At 41.7% G+C, this 18912-nt stretch overlaps 13 non-coding genes across 13 annotated transcripts; all 13 read right to left on the bottom strand.

Moving 5' to 3' along the window:
* Positions 1-29: 29 nt before the first annotated feature.
* On the bottom strand, positions 30-102 carry TRNAV-CAC (transfer RNA valine (anticodon CAC)). The gene has a single exon. It is a non-coding gene; the product is annotated as a tRNA-Val (tRNA).
* A 272-nt stretch (positions 103-374) lies between these two features.
* Positions 375-446, bottom strand: TRNAP-UGG (transfer RNA proline (anticodon UGG)). Its single transcript has one exon. It is a non-coding gene; the product is annotated as a tRNA-Pro (tRNA).
* Positions 447-2771: 2325 nt separating this feature from the next.
* TRNAP-UGG (transfer RNA proline (anticodon UGG)) lies at positions 2772-2843 on the bottom strand. The gene has a single exon. It is a non-coding gene; the product is annotated as a tRNA-Pro (tRNA).
* Positions 2844-4823: 1980 nt separating this feature from the next.
* On the bottom strand, positions 4824-4896 carry TRNAV-CAC (transfer RNA valine (anticodon CAC)). Its single transcript has one exon. It is a non-coding gene; the product is annotated as a tRNA-Val (tRNA).
* A 272-nt stretch (positions 4897-5168) lies between these two features.
* Positions 5169-5240, bottom strand: TRNAP-UGG (transfer RNA proline (anticodon UGG)). The gene has a single exon. It is a non-coding gene; the product is annotated as a tRNA-Pro (tRNA).
* Positions 5241-7210: 1970 nt separating this feature from the next.
* Positions 7211-7283, bottom strand: TRNAV-CAC (transfer RNA valine (anticodon CAC)). Its single transcript has one exon. It is a non-coding gene; the product is annotated as a tRNA-Val (tRNA).
* Positions 7284-7555: 272 nt separating this feature from the next.
* TRNAP-UGG (transfer RNA proline (anticodon UGG)) lies at positions 7556-7627 on the bottom strand. Its single transcript has one exon. It is a non-coding gene; the product is annotated as a tRNA-Pro (tRNA).
* Positions 7628-9597: 1970 nt separating this feature from the next.
* TRNAV-CAC (transfer RNA valine (anticodon CAC)) lies at positions 9598-9670 on the bottom strand. The gene has a single exon. It is a non-coding gene; the product is annotated as a tRNA-Val (tRNA).
* A 272-nt stretch (positions 9671-9942) lies between these two features.
* TRNAP-UGG (transfer RNA proline (anticodon UGG)) lies at positions 9943-10014 on the bottom strand. The gene has a single exon. It is a non-coding gene; the product is annotated as a tRNA-Pro (tRNA).
* Positions 10015-12339: 2325 nt separating this feature from the next.
* TRNAP-UGG (transfer RNA proline (anticodon UGG)) lies at positions 12340-12411 on the bottom strand. The gene has a single exon. It is a non-coding gene; the product is annotated as a tRNA-Pro (tRNA).
* Positions 12412-14391: 1980 nt separating this feature from the next.
* On the bottom strand, positions 14392-14464 carry TRNAV-CAC (transfer RNA valine (anticodon CAC)). The gene has a single exon. It is a non-coding gene; the product is annotated as a tRNA-Val (tRNA).
* A 272-nt stretch (positions 14465-14736) lies between these two features.
* TRNAP-UGG (transfer RNA proline (anticodon UGG)) lies at positions 14737-14808 on the bottom strand. The gene has a single exon. It is a non-coding gene; the product is annotated as a tRNA-Pro (tRNA).
* Positions 14809-17123: 2315 nt separating this feature from the next.
* TRNAP-UGG (transfer RNA proline (anticodon UGG)) lies at positions 17124-17195 on the bottom strand. The gene has a single exon. It is a non-coding gene; the product is annotated as a tRNA-Pro (tRNA).
* Between the last annotated feature and the right edge of the window lie 1717 nt (positions 17196-18912).

Consider the following 18912-nt stretch of genomic DNA (forward strand, 5'->3'; position numbering starts at 1 on the left):
CAACATTGTAGCCAACACAATATAACAACTGTTTCTGCCCGGTTTCGAACCGGGGACCTTTCGCGTGTGAGGCGAACGTGATAACCACTACACTACAGAAACAGATACCTACAGTTGATTTTTCTGTAATGAAACTGCTCCGAACTGGCTATTCCATGGGCCTCTGGCTTTAGATTTCTTTCATGCAACCTGCCCGACATCCCTAGCTGAACGCTCGTACATGCCATGCAAGACCAGATGTTTGGTATTAGCTCAGACTGGGCAGGGCTGAAGCATGAGACTCTAGCAAAGAATTATCCACTACTGCAAAGAAAAAATTGATGTTGGTTTTGAAACGCAAACTTCAAAACAACTTGAAAAGAGTACCAAGAAAAGGGCTCGTCCGGGATTTGAACCCGGGACCTCTCGCACCCAAAGCGAGAATCATACCCCTAGACCAACGAGCCCTCAAAATCCTCTTACCTCTCAAAAGCTAATACCGGCTCTAAGCCCGCAATGAAGATCATGCTGGTATCTTTATGATGCTTGGTCTGTGAATACGCATGAAAGTCAGTCTCAACTTACCCTTTCTCAAACGATAGCACTATCATTTACAAATGTCTCCTTTTATTCCGTCCCAGCTTTGGACACGTCTTACAGGAAGTCAGCCCTTATTTATATATTTCTTCAGTGGCTGAAGCTTAATGAGAAAGAGTAACAAGTTGTTCATAACAACATAAGAAACACATTGTGCATTTTCTCTTAAATACTCCTTCACTTTGTGCCAAAAGAAATACCAAGGTGAATACCTAGGCCACAGATTCAAGCTAAAGATCTTCCTGCTGAATGCAAGGCGCAATAAAAACTGCATATCGCTGGACTAAAGCATTCCTTGCATAGCCTCTAACATCATAACATAACTGAGCTGCTAGCAGGAAGCTAACCAATACCTTTCTGAAATGAGAATGACATGTGCTTATCTGCTCAATCAGTGCTCAATCAGGCTCGATCAGGCGAGATTTAGAAAAGGTGGAAAGGGTCCAAGTGGATGCCCCTTCCTTTTTAGGGTGGGTCCTGCTGACTATCATAGGATTGCTTGTAAAAGTGGCCAGGGTCAGAGGAAAAGCTGCCAACACTTCTTAGCGTTCTCTATAGATGCAGCCATTTTCTGTGACTGTAATTTCGGCCTTTTCCCAGAAGTCTCTATTCTGCCTATGCAAATTAACAAAAGCAGTGCTTATTCCTCACTTGCTCAAATGTCCTTCCTGTCCAGAAAGCTCTGATTAAGCATGCTTATTTTCTTTTTCTGGGATATTTTAAATTGTTTCGCTGTCCAGTCTGTGGCAGTAGAAAGCTGCTTATGATGCCAGGTTTTGATGAATCCCCAAGGTACAAGTACAGAGGAATATATCAGTCTCTAGGATATGGAACTTTTAGCTAACACATCACAATATGTGATGCTTGCCAAGAAAACACTACATTCTGGAGCGCTGATGATCAGAACATTCTGCTCCTGAAGGATAGAAAAGACAGCTTGATTGAAATAAAGTCTGTTTATATTGACGCTCTCTCTCTCCCTATATATACATACATGCATACACACACACACACAGGTATGTCATGCATTTCTTCAGATTTGTTTCAACCATTTACCATTTATTGGAGAATCCCTACTTTTCAAGTGACTGCAAATGAAGTCATCTCTGGTACTTTTTGTGCAAAGTAAGAGTCACACATGACACCTTATTATAAAAGTCATCGGTTTCTTTGTTACTGTGTACTTTCAAAGCATGGGGCTTTCACACGTCAGGTAAACCTGATTACCACTACACAACAAAAGCAGATGCAGCTTTCTTATCTATGTCGTGATAGAACAGTTGTGAATTGAGTAGAAGAAGGGCCCTGATGTGATACTTATTACATGCAGCCTGTAAGATAGTCAAACATGCAGGCTAGGAAGGAAGATGCAAATATCAATGTATTAGAAAAACACCTAAAGGCGAGTGATATGCTTTCATTCATGCATGGCTAGGAAAAATCGCCATACTGTTGCAAACATTCTTACACCACCAACTGGAAATAAATGATTCTGACATTAAACGTAAAGGTGAGAATGCATTTGTATCATCACCTTGAGAAGGATCATCTTGGAATTGAGCCGAGGGCCTCTGCACTCAAAGCCAGAAACACTCCACTAAAATAAGATTCCTGTTGGTGCCAACAATTCTCCATGTTAATGCTTGTTCTAGGTGAGCAGTGAACCGATTACAGGGCTCTTTTGAAAGCAAGGTCTGAGAACCAACAGATACATCCACACGCCGATTACTTTAGTGTTTTGAGAGAATTCCCTTTCTTGGAACGAGATTGCATGAAATAATCTTCAGGGCTTGGACAATTCCATGGCAAAACGGCACCTATCAACATTGTAGCCAACACAATATAACAACTGTTTCTGCCCGGTTTCGAACCGGGGACCTTTCGCGTGTGAGGCGAACTTGATAACCACTACACTACAGAAACAGATACCTACAGTTGATTTTTCTGTAATGAAACTGCTCCGAACTGGCTATTCCATGGGCCTCTGGCTTTAGATTTCTTTCATGCAACCTGCCCGACATCCCTAGCTGAACGCTCGTACATGCCATGCAAGACCAGATGTTTGGTATTAGCTCAGACTGGGCAGGGCTGAAGCATGAGACTCTAGCAAAGAATTATCCACTACTGCAAAGAAAAAATTGATGTTGGTTTTGAAACGCAAACTTCAAAACAACTTGAAAAGAGTACCAAGAAAAGGGCTCGTCCGGGATTTGAACCCGGGACCTCTCGCACCCAAAGCGAGAATCATACCCCTAGACCAACGAGCCCTCAAAATTCTCTTACCTCTCAAAAGCTAATACCGGCTCTAAGCCCGCAATGAAGATCATGCTGGTATCTTTATGATGCTTGGTCTGTGAATACGCATGAAAGTCAGTCTCAACTTACCCTTTCTCAAACGATAGCACTATCATTTACAAGTGTCTCCTTTTATTCCGTCCCAGCTTTGGACACGTCTTACAGGAAGTCAGCCCTTATTTATATATTTCTGCAGTGGCTGAAGCTTAATGAGAAAGAGTAACAAGTTGTTCATAACAACATAAGAAACACATTGTGCATTTTCTCTCAAATACTCCTTCACTTTGTGCCAAAAGAAATACCAAGGTGAATACCTAGGCCACAGATTCAAGCTAAAGATCTTCCTGCTGAATGCAAGGCGCAATAAAAACTGCATATCGCTGGACTAAAGCATTCCTTGCATAGCCTCTAACATCATAACATAACTGAGCTGCTAGCAGCAAGCTAACCAATACCTTTCTGAAATGAGAATGACATGTGCTTATCTGCTCAATCAGTGCTCAATCATGCTCGATCAGGCGAGATTTAGAAAAGGTGGAAAGGGTCCAAGTGGATGCCCCTTCCTTTTTAGGGTGGGTCCTGCTGACTATCATAGGATTGCTTGTAAAAGTGGCCAGGGTCAGAGGAAAAGCTGCCAACACTTCTTAGCGTTCTCTATAGATGCAGCCATTTTCTGTGACTGTAATTTCGGCCTTTTCCCAGAAGTCTCTATTCTGCCTATGCAAATTAACAAAAGCAGTGCTTATTCCTCACTTGCTCAAATGTCCTTCCTGTCCAGAAAGCTCTGATTAAGCATGCTTATTTTCTTTTTCTGGGATATTTTAAATTGTTTCGCTGTCCAGTCTGTGGCAGTAGAAAGCTGCTTATGATGCCAGGTTTTGATGAATCCCCAAGGTACAAGTACAGAGGAATATATCAGTCTCTAGGATATGGAACTTTTAGCTAACACATCACAATATGTGATGCTTGCCAAGAAAACACTACATTCTGGAGCGCTGATGATCAGAACATTCTGCTCCTGAAGGATAGAAAAGACAGCTTGATTGAAATAAAGTCTGTTTATATTGACGCTCTCTCTCTCCCTATATATACATACATGCATACACACACACACACAGGTATGTCATGCATTTCTTCAGATTTGTTTCAACCATTTACCATTTATTGGAGAATCCCTACTTTTCAAGTGACTGCAAATGAAGTCATCTCTGGCACTTTTTGTGCAAAGTAAGAGACACACATGACACCTTTTTATAAAAGTCATCGGTTTCTTTGTTACTGTGTACTTTCAAAGCATGGGGCTTTCACACGTCAGGTAAACCTGATTACCACTACACAACAAAAGCAGATGCAGCTTTCTTATCTATGTCGTGATAGAACAGTTGTGAATTGAGTAGAAGAAGGGCCCTGATGTGATACTTATTACATGCAGCCTGTAAGATAGTCAAACATGCAGGCTAGGAAGGAAGATGCAAATATCAATGTATTAGAAAAACACCTAAAGGCGAGTGATATGCTTTCATTCATGCATGGCTAGGAAAAATCGCCATACTGTTGCAAACATTCTTACACCACCAACTGGAAATAAATGATTCTGACATTAAACGTAAAGGTGACAATGCATTTGTATCATCACCCTGAGAAGGATCATCTTGGAATTGAGCCGAGGGCCTCTGCACTCAAAGCCAGAAACACTCCACTAAAATAAGATTCCTGTTGGTGCCAACAATTCTCCATGTTAATGCTTGTTCTAGGTGAGCAGTGAACCGATTGCAGGGCTCTTTTGAAAGCAAGGTCTGAGAACCAACAGATACATCCACACGCCGATTACTTTAGTGTTTTGAGAGAATTCCCTTTCTTGGAACGAGATTGCATGAAATAATCTTCAGGGCTTGGACAATTCCATGGCAAAACAGCACCTATCAACATTGTAGCCAACACAATATAACAACTGTTTCTGCCCGGTTTCGAACCGGGGACCTTTCGCGTGTGAGGCGAACGTGATAACCACTACACTACAGAAACAGATACCTACAGTTGATTTTTCTGTAATGAAACTGCTCCGAACTGGCTATTCCATGGGCCTCTGGCTTTAGATTTCTTTCATGCAACCTGCCCGACATCCCTAGCTGAACGCTCGTACATGCCATGCAAGACCAGATGTTTGGTATTAGCTCAGACTGGGCAGGGCTGAAGCATGAGACTCTAGCAAAGAATTATCCACTACTGCAAAGAAAAAATTGATGTTGGTTTTGAAACGCAAACTTCAAAACAACTTGAAAAGAGTACCAAGAAAAGGGCTCGTCCGGGATTTGAACCCGGGACCTCTCGCACCCAAAGCGAGAATCATACCCCTAGACCAACGAGCCCTCAAAATCCTCTTACCTCTCAAAAGCTAATACCGGCTCTAAGCCCGCAATGAAGATCATGCTGGTATCTTTATGATGCTTGGTCTGTGAATACGCATGAAAGTCAGTCTCAACTTACCCTTTCTCAAACGATAGCACTATCATTTACAAGTGTCTCCTTTTATTCCGTCCCAGCTTTGGACACGTCTTACAGGAAGTCAGCCCTTATTTATATATTTCTTCAGTGGCTGAAGCTTAATGAGAAAGAGTAACAAGTTGTTCATAACAACATAAGAAACACATTGTGCATTTTCTCTTAAATACTCCTTCACTTTGTGCCAAAAGAAATACCAAGGTGAATACCTAGGCCACAGATTCAAGCTAAAGATCTTCCTGCTGAATGCAAGGCGCAATAAAAACTGCATATCGCTGGACTAAAGCATTCCTTGCATAGCCTCTAACATCATAACATAACTGAGCTGCTAGCAGCAAGCTAACCAATACCTTTCTGAAATGAGAATGACATGTGCTTATCTGCTCAATCAGTGCTCGATCAGGCGAGATTTAGAAAAGGTGGAAAGGGTCCAAGTGGATGCCCCTGCCTTTTTAGGGTGGGTCCTGCTGACTATCATAGGATTGCTTGTAAAAGTGGCCAGGGTCAGAGGAAAAGCTGCCAACACTTCTTAGCGTTCTCTATAGATGCAGCCATTTTCTGTGACTGTAATTTCGGCCTTTTCCCAGAAGTCTCTATTCTGCCTATGCAAATTAACAAAAGCAGTGCTTATTCCTCACTTGCTCAAATGTCCTTCCTGTCCAGAAAGCTCTGATTAAGCATGCTTATTTTCTTTTTCTGGGATATTTTAAATTGTTTCGCTGTCCAGTCTGTGGCAGTAGAAAGCTGCTTATGATGCCAGGTTTTGATGAATCCCCAAGGTACAAGTACAGAGGAATATATCAGTCTCTAGGATATGGAACTTTTAGCTAACACATCACAATATGTGATGCTTGCCAAGAAAACACTACATTCTGGAGCGCTGATGATCAGAACATTCTGCTCCTGAAGGATAGAAAAGACAGCTTGATTGAAATAAAGTCTGTTTATATTGACGCTCTCTCTCTCCCTATATATACATACATGCATACACACACACACACAGGTATGTCATGCATTTCTTCAGATTTGTTTCAACCATTTACCATTTATTGGAGAATCCCTACTTTTCAAGTGACTGCAAATGAAGTCATCTCTGGCACTTTTTGTGCAAAGTAAGAGACACACATGACACCTTTTTATAAAAGTCATCGGTTTCTTTGTTACTGTGTACTTTCAAAGCATGGGGCTTTCACACGTCAGGTAAACCTGATTACCACTACACAACAAAAGCAGATGCAGCTTTCTTATCTATGTCGTGATAGAACAGTTGTGAATTGAGTAGAAGAAGGGCCCTGATGTGATACTTATTACATGCAGCCTGTAAGATAGTCAAACGTGCAGGCTAGGAAGGAAGATGCAAATATCAATGTATTAGAAAAACACCTAAAGGCGAGTGATATGCTTTCATTCATGCATGGCTAGGAAAAATCGCCATACTGTTGCAAACATTCTTACACCACCAACTGGAAATAAATGATTCTGACATTAAACGTAAAGGTGACAATGCATTTGTATCATCACCCTGAGAAGGATCATCTTGGAATTGAGCCGAGGGCCTCTGCACTCAAAGCCAGAAACACTCCACTAAAATAAGATTCCTGTTGGTGCCAACAATTCTCCATGTTAATGCTTGTTCTAGGTGAGCAGTGAACCGATTGCAGGGCTCTTTTGAAAGCAAGGTCTGAGAACCAACAGATACATCCACACGCCGATTACTTTAGTGTTTTGAGAGAATTCCCTTTCTTGGAACGAGATTGCATGAAATAATCTTCAGGGCTTGGACAATTCCATGGCAAAACGGCACCTATCAACATTGTAGCCAACACAATATAACAACTGTTTCTGCCCGGTTTCGAACCGGGGACCTTTCACGTGTGAGGCGAACGTGATAACCACTACACTACAGAAACAGATACCTACAGTTGATTTTTCTGTAATGAAACTGCTCCGAACTGGCTATTCCATGGGCCTCTGGCTTTAGATTTCTTTCATGCAACCTGCCCGACATCCCTAGCTGAACGCTCGTACATGCCATGCAAGACCAGATGTTTGGTATTAGCTCAGACTGGGCAGGGCTGAAGCATGAGACTCTAGCAAAGAATTATCCACTACTGCAAAGAAAAAATTGATGTTGGTTTTGAAACGCAAACTTCAAAACAACTTGAAAAGAGTACCAAGAAAAGGGCTCGTCCGGGATTTGAACCCGGGACCTCTCGCACCCAAAGCGAGAATCATACCCCTAGACCAACGAGCCCTCAAAATCCTCTTACCTCTCAAAAGCTAATACCGGCTCTAAGCCCGCAATGAAGATCATGCTGGTATCTTTATGATGCTTGGTCTGTGAATACGCATGAAAGTCAGTCTCAACTTACCCTTTCTCAAACGATAGCACTATCATTTACAAGTGTCTCCTTTTATTCCGTCCCAGCTTTGGACACGTCTTACAGGAAGTCAGCCCTTATTTATATATTTCTTCAGTGGCTGAAGCTTAATGAGAAAGAGTAACAAGTTGTTCATAACAACATAAGAAACACATTGTGCATTTTCTCTTAAATACTCCTTCACTTTGTGCCAAAAGAAATACCAAGGTGAATACCTAGGCCACAGATTCAAGCTAAAGATCTTCCTGCTGAATGCAAGGCGCATTAAAAACTGCATATCGCTGGACTAAAGCATTCCTTGCATAGCCTCTAACATCATAACATAACTGAGCTGCTAGCAGCAAGCTTACCAATACCTTTCTGAAATGAGAATTACATGTGCTTATCTGCTCAATCAGTGCTCGATCAGGCGAGATTTAGAAAAGGTGGAAAGGGTCCAAGTGGATGCCCCTTCCTTTTTAGGGTGGGTCCTGCTGACTATCATAGGATTGCTTGTAAAAGTGGCCATGGTCAGAGGAAAAGCTGCCAACACTTCTTAGCGTTCTCTATAGATGCAGCCATTTTCTGTGACTGTAATTTCGGCCTTTTCCCAGAAGTCTCTATTCTGCCTATGCAAATTAACAAAAGCAGTGCTTATTCCTCACTTGCTCAAATGTCCTTCCTGTCCAGAAAGCTCTGATTAAGCATGCTTATTTTCTTTTTCTGGGATATTTTAAATTGTTTCGCTGTCCAGTCTGTGGCAGTAGAAAGCTGCTTATGATGCCAGGTTTTGATGAATCCCCAAGGTACAAGTACAGAGGAATATATCAGTCTCTAGGATATGGAACTTTTAGCTAACACATCACAATATGTGATGCTTGCCAAGAAAACACTACATTCTGGAGCGCTGATGATCAGAACATTCTGCTCCTGAAGGATAGAAAAGACAGCTTGATTGAAATAAAGTCTGTTTATATTGACGCTCTCTCTCTCCCTATATATACATACATGCGTACACACACACACACAGGTATGTCATGCATTTCTTCAGATTTGTTTCAACCATTTACCATTTATTGGAGAATCCCTACTTTTCAAGTGACTGCAAATGAAGTCATCTCTGGCACTTTTTGTGCAAAGTAAGAGACACACATGACACCTTTTTATAAAAGTCATCAGTTTCTTTGTTACTGTGTACTTTCAAAGCATGGGGCTTTCACACGTCAGGTAAACCTGATTACCACTACACAACAAAAGCAGATGCAGCTTTCTTATCTATGTCGTGACAGAACAGTTGTGAATTGAGTAGAAGAAGGGCCCTGATGTGATACTTATTACATGCAGCCTGTAAGATAGTCAAACATGCAGGCTAAGAAGGAAGATGCAAATATCAATGTATTAGAAAAACACCTAAAGGCGAGTGATATGCTTTCATTCATGCATGGCTAGGAAAAATCGCCATACTGTTGCAAACATTCTTACACCACCAACTGGAAATAAATGATTCTGACATTAAACGTAAAGGTGACAATGCATTTGTATCATCACCTTGAGAAGGATCATCTTGGAATTGAGCCGAGGGCCTCTGCACTCAAAGCCAGAAACACTCCACTAAAATAAGATTCCTGTTGGTGCCAACAATTCTCCATGTTAATGCTTGTTCTAGGTGAGCAGTGAACCGATTGCAGGGCTCTTTTGAAAGCAAGGTCTGAGAACCAACAGATACATCCACACGCCGATTACTTTAGTGTTTTGAGAGAATTCCCTTTCTTGGAACGAGATTGCATGAAATAATCTTCAGGGCTTGGACAATTCCATGGCAAAACGGCACCTATCAACATTGTAGCCAACACAATATAACAACTGTTTCTGCCCGGTTTCGAACCGGGGACCTTTCGCGTGTGAGGCGAACGTGATAACCACTACACTACAGAAACAGATACCTACAGTTGATTTTTCTGTAATGAAACTGCTCCGAACTGGCTATTCCATGGGCCTCTGGCTTTAGATTTCTTTCATGCAACCTGCCCGACATCCCTAGCTGAACGCTCGTACATGCCATGCAAGACCAGATGTTTGGTATTAGCTCAGACTGGGCAGGGCTGAAGCATGAGACTCTAGCAAAGAATTATCCACTACTGCAAAGAAAAAATTGATGTTGGTTTTGAAACGCAAACTTCAAAACAACTTGAAAAGAGTACCAAGAAAAGGGCTCGTCCGGGATTTGAACCCGGGACCTCTCGCACCCAAAGCGAGAATCATACCCCTAGACCAACGAGCCCTCAAAATCCTCTTACCTCTCAAAAGCTAATACCGGCTCTAAGCCCGCAATGAAGATCATGCTGGTATCTTTATGATGCTTGGTCTGTGAATACGCATGAAAGTCAGTCTCAACTTACCCTTTCTCAAACGATAGCACTATCATTTACAAGTGTCTCCTTTTATTCCGTCCCAGCTTTGGACACGTCTTACAGGAAGTCAGCCCTTATTTATATATTTCTTCAGTGGCTGAAGCTTAATGAGAAAGAGTAACAAGTTGTTCATAACAACATAAGAAACACATTGTGCATTTTCTCTTAAATACTCCTTCACTTTGTGCCAAAAGAAATACCAAGGTGAATACCTAGGCCACAGATTCAAGCTAAAGATCTTCCTGCTGAATGCAAGGCGCAATAAAAACTGCATATCGCTGGACTAAAGCATTCCTTGCATAGCCTCTAACATCATAACATAACTGAGCTGCTAGCAGGAAGCTAACCAATACCTTTCTGAAATGAGAATGACATGTGCTTATCTGCTCAATCAGTGCTCAATCAGGCTCGATCAGGCGAGATTTAGAAAAGGTGGAAAGGGTCCAAGTGGATGCCCCTTCCTTTTTAGGGTGGGTCCTGCTGACTATCATAGGATTGCTTGTAAAAGTGGCCAGGGTCAGAGGAAAAGCTGCCAACACTTCTTAGCGTTCTCTATAGATGCAGCCATTTTCTGTGACTGTAATTTCGGCCTTTTCCCAGAAGTCTCTATTCTGCCTATGCAAATTAACAAAAGCAGTGCTTATTCCTCACTTGCTCAAATGTCCTTCCTGTCCAGAAAGCTCTGATTAAGCATGCTTATTTTCTTTTTCTGGGATATTTTAAATTGTTTCGCTGTCCAGTCTGTGGCAGTAGAAAGCTGCTTATGATGCCAGGTTTTGATGAATCCCCAAGGTACAAGTACAGAGGAATATATCAGTCTCTAGGATATGGAACTTTTAGCTAACACATCACAATATGTGATGCTTGCCAAGAAAACACTACATTCTGGAGCGCTGATGATCAGAACATTCTGCTCCTGAAGGATAGAAAAGACAGCTTGATTGAAATAAAGTCTGTTTATATTGACGCTCTCTCTCTCCCTATATATACATACATGCATACACACACACACACAGGTATGTCATGCATTTCTTCAGATTTGTTTCAACCATTTACCATTTATTGGAGAATCCCTACTTTTCAAGTGACTGCAAATGAAGTCATCTCTGGTACTTTTTGTGCAAAGTAAGAGACACACATGACACCTTATTATAAAAGTCATCGGTTTCTTTGTTACTGTGTACTTTCAAAGCATGGGGCTTTCACACGTCAGGTAAACCTGATTACCACTACACAACAAAAGCAGATGCAGCTTTCTTATCTATGTCGTGATAGAACAGTTGTGAATTGAGTAGAAGAAGGGCCCTGATGTGATACTTATTACATGCAGCCTGTAAGATAGTCAAACATGCAGGCTAGGAAGGAAGATGCAAATATCAATGTATTAGAAAAACACCTAAAGGCGAGTGATATGCTTTCATTCATGCATGGCTAGGAAAAATCGCCATACTGTTGCAAACATTCTTACACCACCAACTGGAAATAAATGATTCTGACATTAAACGTAAAGGTGAGAATGCATTTGTATCATCACCTTGAGAAGGATCATCTTGGAATTGAGCCGAGGGCCTCTGCACTCAAAGCCAGAAACACTCCACTAAAATAAGATTCCTGTTGGTGCCAACAATTCTCCATGTTAATGCTTGTTCTAGGTGAGCAGTGAACCGATTACAGGGCTCTTTTGAAAGCAAGGTCTGAGAACCAACAGATACATCCACACGCCGATTACTTTAGTGTTTTGAGAGAATTCCCTTTCTTGGAACGAGATTGCATGAAATAATCTTCAGGGCTTGGACAATTCCATGGCAAAACGGCACCTATCAACATTGTAGCCAACACAATATAACAACTGTTTCTGCCCGGTTTCGAACCGGGGACCTTTCGCGTGTGAGGCGAACTTGATAACCACTACACTACAGAAACAGATACCTACAGTTGATTTTTCTGTAATGAAACTGCTCCGAACTGGCTATTCCATGGGCCTCTGGCTTTAGATTTCTTTCATGCAACCTGCCCGACATCCCTAGCTGAACGCTCGTACATGCCATGCAAGACCAGATGTTTGGTATTAGCTCAGACTGGGCAGGGCTGAAGCATGAGACTCTAGCAAAGAATTATCCACTACTGCAAAGAAAAAATTGATGTTGGTTTTGAAACGCAAACTTCAAAACAACTTGAAAAGAGTACCAAGAAAAGGGCTCGTCCGGGATTTGAACCCGGGACCTCTCGCACCCAAAGCGAGAATCATACCCCTAGACCAACGAGCCCTCAAAATTCTCTTACCTCTCAAAAGCTAATACCGGCTCTAAGCCCGCAATGAAGATCATGCTGGTATCTTTATGATGCTTGGTCTGTGAATACGCATGAAAGTCAGTCTCAACTTACCCTTTCTCAAACGATAGCACTATCATTTACAAGTGTCTCCTTTTATTCCGTCCCAGCTTTGGACACGTCTTACAGGAAGTCAGCCCTTATTTATATATTTCTGCAGTGGCTGAAGCTTAATGAGAAAGAGTAACAAGTTGTTCATAACAACATAAGAAACACATTGTGCATTTTCTCTCAAATACTCCTTCACTTTGTGCCAAAAGAAATACCAAGGTGAATACCTAGGCCACAGATTCAAGCTAAAGATCTTCCTGCTGAATGCAAGGCGCAATAAAAACTGCATATCGCTGGACTAAAGCATTCCTTGCATAGCCTCTAACATCATAACATAACTGAGCTGCTAGCAGCAAGCTAACCAATACCTTTCTGAAATGAGAATGACATGTGCTTATCTGCTCAATCAGTGCTCAATGAGGCTCGATCAGGCGAGATTTAGAAAAGGTGGAAAGGGTCCAAGTGGATGCCCCTTCCTTTTTAGGGTGGGTCCTGCTGACTATCATAGGATTGCTTGTAAAAGTGGCCAGGGTCAGAGGAAAAGCTGCCAACACTTCTTAGCGTTCTCTATAGATGCAGCCATTTTCTGTGACTGTAATTTCGGCCTTTTCCCAGAAGTCTCTATTCTGCCTATGCAAATTAACAAAAGCAGTGCTTATTCCTCACTTGCTCAAATGTCCTTCCTGTCCAGAAAGCTCTGATGAAGCATGCTTATTTTCTTTTTCTGGGATATTTTAAATTGTTTCGCTGTCCAGTCTGTGGCAGTAGAAAGCTGCTTATGATGCCAGGTTTTGATGAATCCCCAAGGTACAAGTACAGAGGAATATATCAGTCTCTAGGATATGGAACTTTTAGCTAACACATCACAATATGTGATGCTTGCCAAGAAAACACTACATTCTGGAGCGCTGATGATCAGAACATTCTGCTCCTGAAGGATAGAAAAGACAGCTTGATTGAAATAAAGTCTGTTTATATTGACGCTCTCTCTCTCCCTATATATACATACATGCATACACACACACACACAGGTATGTCATGCATTTCTTCAGATTTGTTTCAACCATTTACCATTTATTGGAGAATCCCTACTTTTCAAGTGACTGCAAATGAAGTCATCTCTGGCACTTTTTGTGCAAAGTAAGAGACACACATGACACCTTTTTATAAAAGTCATCGGTTTCTTTGTTACTGTGTACTTTCAAAGCATGGGGCTTTCACACGTCAGGTAAACCTGATTACCACTACACAACAAAAGCAGATGCAGCTTTCTTATCTATGTCGTGATAGAACAGTTGTGAATTGAGTAGAAGAAGGGCCCTGATGTGATACTTATTACATGCAGCCTGTAAGATAGTCAAACATGCAGGCTAGGAAGGAAGATGCAAATATCAATGTATTAGAAAAACACCTAAAGGCGAGTGATATGCTTTCATTCATGCATGGCTAGGAAAAATCGCCATACTGTTGCAAACATTCTTACACCACCAACTGGAAATAAATGATTCTGACATTAAACGTAAAGGTGACAATGCATTTGTATCATCACCCTGAGAAGGATCATCTTGGAATTGAGCCGAGGGCCTCTGCACTCAAAGCCAGAAACACTCCACTAAAATAAGATTCCTGTTGGTGCCAACAATTCTCCATGTTAATGCTTGTTCTAGGTGAGCAGTGAACCGATTGCAGGGCTCTTTTGAAAGCAAGGTCTGAGAACCAACAGATACATCCACACGCCGATTACTTTAGTGTTTTGAGAGAATTCCCTTTCTTGGAACGAGATTGCATGAAATAATCTTCAGGGCTTGGACAATTCCATGGCAAAACGGCACCTATCAACATTGTAGCCAACACAATATAACAACTGTTTCTGCCCGGTTTCGAACCGGGGACCTTTCGCGTGTGAGGCGAACGTGATAACCACTACACTACAGAAACAGATACCTACAGTTGATTTTTCTGTAATGAAACTGCTCCGAACTGGCTATTCCATGGGCCTCTGGCTTTAGATTTCTTTCATGCAACCTGCCCGACATCCCTAGCTGAACGCTCGTACATGCCATGCAAGACCAGATGTTTGGTATTAGCTCAGACTGGGCAGGGCTGAAGCATGAGACTCTAGCAAAGAATTATCCACTACTGCAAAGAAAAAATTGATGTTGGTTTTGAAACGCAAACTTCAAAACAACTTGAAAAGAGTACCAAGAAAAGGGCTCGTCCGGGATTTGAACCCGGGACCTCTCGCACCCAAAGCGAGAATCATACCCCTAGACCAACGAGCCCTCAAAATCCTCTTACCTCTCAAAAGCTAATACCGGCTCTAAGCCCGCAATGAAGATCATGCTGGTATCTTTATGATGCTTGGTCTGTGAATACGCATGAAAGTCAGTCTCAACTTACCCTTTCTCAAACGATAGCACTATCATTTACAAGTGTCTCCTTTTATTCCGTCCCAGCTTTGGACACGTCTTACAGGAAGTCAGCCCTTATTTATATATTTCTTCAGTGGCTGAAGCTTAATGAGAAAGAGTAACAAGTTGTTCATAACAACATAAGAAACACATTGTGCATTTTCTCTTAAATACTCCTTCACTTTGTGCCAAAAGAAATACCAAGGTGAATACCTAGGCCACAGATTCAAGCTAAAGATCTTCCTGCTGAATGCAAGGCGCATTAAAAACTGCATATCGCTGGACTAAAGCATTCCTTGCATAGCCTCTAACATCATAACATAACTGAGCTGCTAGCAGCAAGCTAACCAATACCTTTCTGAAATGAGAATTACATGTGCTTATCTGCTCAATCAGTGCTCGATCAGGCGAGATTTAGAAAAGGTGGAAAGGGTCCAAGTGGATGCCCCTTCCTTTTTAGGGTGGGTCCTGCTGACTATCATAGGATTGCTTGTAAAAGTGGCCATGGTCAGAGGAAAAGCTGCCAACACTTCTTAGCGTTCTCTATAGATGCAGCCATTTTCTGTGACTGTAATTTCGGCCTTTTCCCAGAAGTCTCTATTCTGCCTATGCAAATTAACAAAAGAAGTGCTTATTCCTCACTTGCTCAAATGTCCTTCCTGTCCAGAAAGCTCTGATTAAGCATGCTTATTTTCTTTTTCTGGGATATTTTAAATTGTTTCGCTGTCCAGTCTGTGGCAGTAGAAAGCTGCTTATGATGCCAGGTTTTGATGAATCCCCAAGGTACAAGTACAGAGGAATATATCAGTCTCTAGGATATGGAACTTTTAGCTAACACATCACAATATGTGATGCTTGCCAAGAAAACACTACATTCTGGAGCGCTGATGATCAGAACATTCTGCTCCTGAAGGATAGAAAAGACAGCTTGATTGAAATAAAGTCTGTTTATATTGACGCTCTCTCTCTCCCTATATATACATACATGCGTACACACACACACACAGGTATGTCATGCATTTCTTCAGATTTGTTTCAACCATTTACCATTTATTGGAGAATCCCTACTTTTCAAGTGACTGCAAATGAAGTCATCTCTGGCACTTTTTGTGCAAAGTAAGAGACACACATGACACCTTTTTATAAAAGTCATCAGTTTCTTTGTTACTGTGTACTTTCAAAGCATGGGGCTTTCACACGTCAGGTAAACCTGATTACCACTACACAACAAAAGCAGATGCAGCTTTCTTATCTATGTCGTGACAGAACAGTTGTGAATTGAGTAGAAGAAGGGCCCTGATGTGATACTTATTACATGCAGCCTGTAAGATAGTCAAACATGCAGGCTAAGAAGGAAGATGCAAATATCAATGTATTAGAAAAACACCTAAAGGCGAGTGATATGCTTTCATTCATGCATGGCTAGGAAAAATCGCCATACTGTTGCAAACATTCTTACACCACCAACTGGAAATAAATGATTCTGACATTAAACGTAAAGGTGACAATGCATTTGTATCATCACCTTGAGAAGGATCATCTTGGAATTGAGCCGAGGGCCTCTGCACTCAAAGCCAGAAACACTCCACTAAAATAAGATTCCTGTTGGTGCCAACAATTCTCCATGTTAATGCTTGTTCTAGGTGAGCAGTGAACCGATTGCAGGGCTCTTTTGAAAGCAAGGTCTGAGAACCAACAGATACATCCACACGCCGATTACTTTAGTGTTTTGAGAGAATTCCCTTTCTTGGAACGAGATTGCATGAAATAATCTTCAGGGCTTGGACAATTCCATGGCAAAACGGCACCTATCAACATTGTAGCCAACACAATATAACAACTGTTTCTGCCCGGTTTCGAACCGGGGACCTTTCGCGTGTGAGGCGAACTTGATAACCACTACACTACAGAAACAGATACCTACAGTTGATTTTTCTGTAATGAAACTGCTCCGAACTGGCTATTCCATGGGCCTCTGGCTTTAGATTTCTTTCATGCAACCTGCCCGACATCCCTAGCTGAACGCTCGTACATGCCATGCAAGACCAGATGTTTGGTATTAGCTCAGACTGGGCAGGGCTGAAGCATGAGACTCTAGCAAAGAATTATCCACTACTGCAAAGAAAAAATTGATGTTGGTTTTGAAACGCAAACTTCAAAACAACTTGAAAAGAGTACCAAGAAAAGGGCTCGTCCGGGATTTGAACCCGGGACCTCTCGCACCCAAAGCGAGAATCATACCCCTAGACCAACGAGCCCTCAAAATTCTCTTACCTCTCAAAAGCTAATACCGGCTCTAAGCCCGCAATGAAGATCATGCTGGTATCTTTATGATGCTTGGTCTGTGAATACGCATGAAAGTCAGTCTCAACTTACCCTTTCTCAAACGATAGCACTATCATTTACAAGTGTCTCCTTTTATTCCGTCCCAGCTTTGGACACGTCTTACAGGAAGTCAGCCCTTATTTATATATTTCTGCAGTGGCTGAAGCTTAATGAGAAAGAGTAACAAGTTGTTCATAACAACATAAGAAACACATTGTGCATTTTCTCTCAAATACTCCTTCACTTTGTGCCAAAAGAAATACCAAGGTGAATACCTAGGCCACAGATTCAAGCTAAAGATCTTCCTGCTGAATGCAAGGCGCAATAAAAACTGCATATCGCTGGACTAAAGCATTCCTTGCATAGCCTCTAACATCATAACATAACTGAGCTGCTAGCAGCAAGCTAACCAATACCTTTCTGAAATGAGAATGACATGTGCTTATCTGCTCAATCAGTGCTCAATGAGGCTCGATCAGGCGAGATTTAGAAAAGGTGGAAAGGGTCCAAGTGGATGCCCCTTCCTTTTTAGGGTGGGTCCTGCTGACTATCATAGGATTGCTTGTAAAAGTGGCCAGGGTCAGAGGAAAAGCTGCCAACACTTCTTAGCGTTCTCTATAGATGCAGCCATTTTCTGTGACTGTAATTTCGGCCTTTTCCCAGAAGTCTCTATTCTGCCTATGCAAATTAACAAAAGCAGTGCTTATTCCTCACTTGCTCAAATGTCCTTCCTGTCCAGAAAGCTCTGATGAAGCATGCTTATTTTCTTTTTCTGGGATATTTTAAATTGTTTCGCTGTCCAGTCTGTGGCAGTAGAAAGCTGCTTATGATGCCAGGTTTTGATGAATCCCCAAGGTACAAGTACAGAGGAATATATCAGTCTCTAGGATATGGAACTTTTAGCTAACACATCACAATATGTGATGCTTGCCAAGAAAACACTACATTCTGGAGCGCTGATGATCAGAACATTCTGCTCCTGAAGGATAGAAAAGACAGCTTGATTGAAATAAAGTCTGTTTATATTGACGCTCTCTCTCTCCCTATATATACATACATGCATACACACACACACACAGGTATGTCATGCATTTCTTCAGATTTGTTTCAACCATTTACCATTTATTGGAGAATCCCTACTTTTCAAGTGACTGCAAATGAAGTCATCTCTGGCACTTTTTGTGCAAAGTAAGAGACACACATGACACCTTTTTATAAAAGTCATCGGTTTCTTTGTTACTGTGTACTTTCAAAGCATGGGGCTTTCACACGTCAGGTAAACCTGATTACCACTACACAACAAAAGCAGATGCAGCTTTCTTATCTATGTCGTGATAGAACAGTTGTGAATTGAGTAGAAGAAGGGCCCTGATGTGATACTTATTACATGCAGCCTGTAAGATAGTCAAACATGCAGGCTAGGAAGGAAGATGCAAATATCAATGTATTAGAAAAACACCTAAAGGCGAGTGATATGCTTTCATTCATGCATGGCTAGGAAAAATCGCCATACTGTTGCAAACATTCTTACACCACCAACTGGAAATAAATGATTCTGACATTAAACGTAAAGGTGACAATGCATTTGTATCATCACCCTGAGAAGGATCATCTTGGAATTGAGCCGAGGGCCTCTGCACTCAAAGCCAG

This window comes from Triturus cristatus, chromosome 8 (genome assembly GCF_964204655.1).
Source record: "Triturus cristatus chromosome 8, aTriCri1.1, whole genome shotgun sequence".
NCBI classification, from domain to species: domain Eukaryota; kingdom Metazoa; phylum Chordata; class Amphibia; order Caudata; family Salamandridae; genus Triturus; species Triturus cristatus.